At 33.6% G+C, this 3523-nt stretch overlaps 1 protein-coding gene across 2 annotated transcripts in view; it reads right to left on the bottom strand.

The window, feature by feature from the left end:
* Positions 1-3523, bottom strand: part of Acvr2a (activin A receptor type 2A) — a 76866-nt gene that overhangs the window by 26694 nt on the left and 46649 nt on the right. The gene's annotated exons all lie outside the window — the stretch shown is intronic.

Below are 3523 nucleotides of genomic sequence, written 5' to 3'. Positions count from 1 at the left end.
AAAAAAAAAAGAACCGGATTTTGCCAGGAGGTGGTCATGCACGTCTTTAATTCCAGCACTTGGGAGGCAGAGGCAGGTGGATCTTTGTGAGTTCGAGGTCAGCTTGGTCTACAGATCTACAGAGCGAGTTGAGGACAGGCTCCAAAGCTACACAGAGAAAATCTATCTTGCAAAAAAGAAAAAAAAATAAAAGAAAAGAAAAAGAAAAAAGAACCAGATTTTAAAGTATGTCCTATATGACTTAAAATAATATTTATAATAAAGATGAAAAATACTCTAAATAAATGGTGTCTTTATCATGACTTCCATTACTTAACTGACAGAACCCACTTACTGCTCCTTTCAAGGCCAATTCCTTCCAAGATACCAGGTTATTCATAAACCAGCCATTAGCCAAAGATTTGAAAGGTTCTCTAAGTACTAAAAAATACTATGTCATTTTCCTAAAGCACTTAAACAAGGTGCAAAGAAAATGTTCCAGGTACCCTTGGCAAGATTACAAGATCTTTTCCTAATAGGTCTTTTAACTGGGAAGATGGGGACTTTGAGGATGCAGACATGTCCTCCAGATGTTAAATGTGCAATATATCTCACCTACCCACTCATTTCTACTCCAAAACATCTTAAACAATAAGTGTACACTGGTAGAATCAAAACACTAGCCAGGAATTTCTGCCTATCACTCAATCACATGTTCAAAAATGTATTCTTCATTTTCAAACAACATCTAAAGGAAATCACATGAATATATGTTTTCTGTACAGCTGTCATGTATGTTCTTTCATCTTTGTAAGAGGCTAACAAATGACGCTAAGTGCTCACCTGACTAGGTACACATGCTACTCAATACCTAAAGCAGAAGAGTAAACATGACAATAACACAATATAGAGATTCCACTAATATTACTAAATTCCCTAAATAGTATTCAGAAGTATCTGCTTTCTGAAGAAAAGAACAAAACAAAAAAAGTAAATGGAGCAAACAAAGCTTGAAGAACATCATGGTTTAGATTCCAGCTCTGACAATTGTGAGCTTTTATAAGTCACAGTTTATCTATAACCTAATATTACATGCTAAGTCCTTTGAGATAATATTAAATCAGTGCTTATCAAATACAATTTACCCACAGCCCCAGTCTAAACATTCAGGAGTATGGTCCAGGAATGTGAATGTCTTAACAAATCCCAAGGATTATCCTTACATACCAGTATCACAATTGAGAAGTCACCGGAAAGAAGATATATATATATATCATACTGGTGTGTTTGTTAATAATTATTCATATGAGCACCCTAGAACAAGCATTTAAATGTTCAGCAAATGCCGATGTAATTATTATAATTGTATTATCAACAATTACTTTGAAATTTAAAAAGAGCCTTTTGAAAAAGGATTACAAAATTACCTCTCACCAAAAATAAACTTAAAATATACAGCTATACCATTTCAGAGAAACTCGGAGGTGACCGGAGTAAGATTCCACATAAAAGACAATGCCATTTTGCACACAACTTAAAATCCAACAACAGTTTAAAATTAGTTCTGTGTTGTATTTTTTTTATAAAAACTTGTCCGATTTGATCACATGCTCGTTCAGTCCCAGTCCAGCTGGCTTTGGTGCGCTCCCATTAGATCAGGCACACTGTCTCAGTTGGTGGACGAACCCCTCATGGTCCTGACTTCCTTGCTCATCTTCTCCCTCCGGCTCTTCCTCAGTCCAGTGCTCAGACATAGGTCTCTGTCTCTATCTCCATCCATTGCCAGACGAAGGTTCATATTCATCTTTTGGGGTCTGGGTTACCTCATTCTTATAGTGTTTTCTATTTCCATCCATTTGCATGCAAAATTCAAGATGTCATTGTTTTTTACGGCTAAGTAGTACTCTAATGTGTATATGTGACGAGCATGTGATCAAACTGGACTCTCTGAATGTGGCTGACAATGGGGGTTGACTGAGAAGCTAATGATAATGGCACTCGGATTTGTTTCTACTGCATGTACTGGCTTTGGGGATCCTGGTCTGTTTGGATGTATACCTTCCTAGGCCTGGATGGAGAGGGGAGGGCCTTGGACTTCTAGGGGGAGAGAGGAGGGTGAGTGGGAAACGAAGGGAAATGGGAGGAGGGGAGGAAGTGGAAATTTTGAATGGTATTGTTTATAAAGCCACAAAAATTAAAAAAAAAAAAAAACTTGTCTAGGCCAAGTTGCTCAACCACAAAACTGATCCCTTATTTTCCAGCATTCCTAAACACATAAGAGAGTATCAACAGCAACAAACATCTAAAACCCAGAGGAGAATACTTATATTGGGTTATTATTTATAAATAGTAACGGTGTCTTTTCTTCTTTAAAGAATAAAGTGTTAAACCCTTCAATTAATTATTACTTCCTATGAGAATCATCTAATGTATGGGCTAATATAACACACACAAACACACATGCACACATGCATACTTAAAAACATCTTAACTACTCTCTCATACCAGCATTGGATATACCTCAATGTTCTATCAATAACATTGTATTATTGTTCAAAACTTCCTTTAGCAAAAATTCTACTAAATTACATACAAATTTTACTTAAATGTGTTTTTAGGCTATTTCTATCACATTTATGAATGTAGGGTATTTTCAGAGAATTATTAGAGCACTGAGTACTTTCTCTTCTAAATTTAGATACTAAAAAATAAATTTTAAATTAAAAATTTTAAAGTGACACTAACAGATGTTATTTGTCACTAGGTTTATTTTCCACATACATCTTTCTAAGATTATAGAAATCAATGAGCTAATTCAACAGATTGCTGGGTGTGTTATGTAAATAATGTTTGTATCCAGTTATAATGTGAGTATCCAGTTATCTATTCTTTATAAAGTAAAAAAAACTCTTCTAGACTTCTGATGTGAAACATCAGCAGAAAATAAACAAACAAACAAACCAGCAAGCATCTGATAAGATTTAATGATAAAAAGAATTGTTCTTATCATTAAAATACCAGATTTTACTATTTTCTTTTATTAAATTTTACCATTTAGCCTACTAACATCAGAAAAACACAGTTAAACCAAAAAACCCAGAAGGCTCAAGGTATTCTAAAGAGTTTAAAGAAATACAGTAAAAATTAGAATTTAAAGATGGCTCAAGGAAGTATAAACAAAAGTTACCAGCTTTCTTGAGCATGTAGAATATTAGCTACTTCCATGAAAAGTTCTATGTAGCACTAGACCAATGGCAGCACTCTAAACAATAGATAATAAAGAAAATTCAGGGAGTTTAATCTGATTACCTAGTACAGCTGTTTTCATAAATATTTCTGAAGTGAGTGAAAATCAAAGACATTTTTAAAAAATTTTAGTGTTCAATATATATTTACTATGCTGTAAACAAATCAACACACCTGAATTACCAGTAATACATTGTGAGAAATATTTCTCTGAACCTCTTACTAGAGGAGCTTTACATATATATATATATATATATATACATATATATATATATATGTATATATATATATATATATA

This window comes from Microtus ochrogaster, chromosome 4 (assembly GCF_000317375.1).
Source record: "Microtus ochrogaster isolate Prairie Vole_2 chromosome 4, MicOch1.0, whole genome shotgun sequence".
NCBI lineage: Eukaryota > Metazoa > Chordata > Mammalia > Rodentia > Cricetidae > Microtus > Microtus ochrogaster.
The sequence above is the reverse complement of the archived record's forward strand: the minus strand, read 5'-3'. Positions and strand labels throughout refer to the sequence as shown.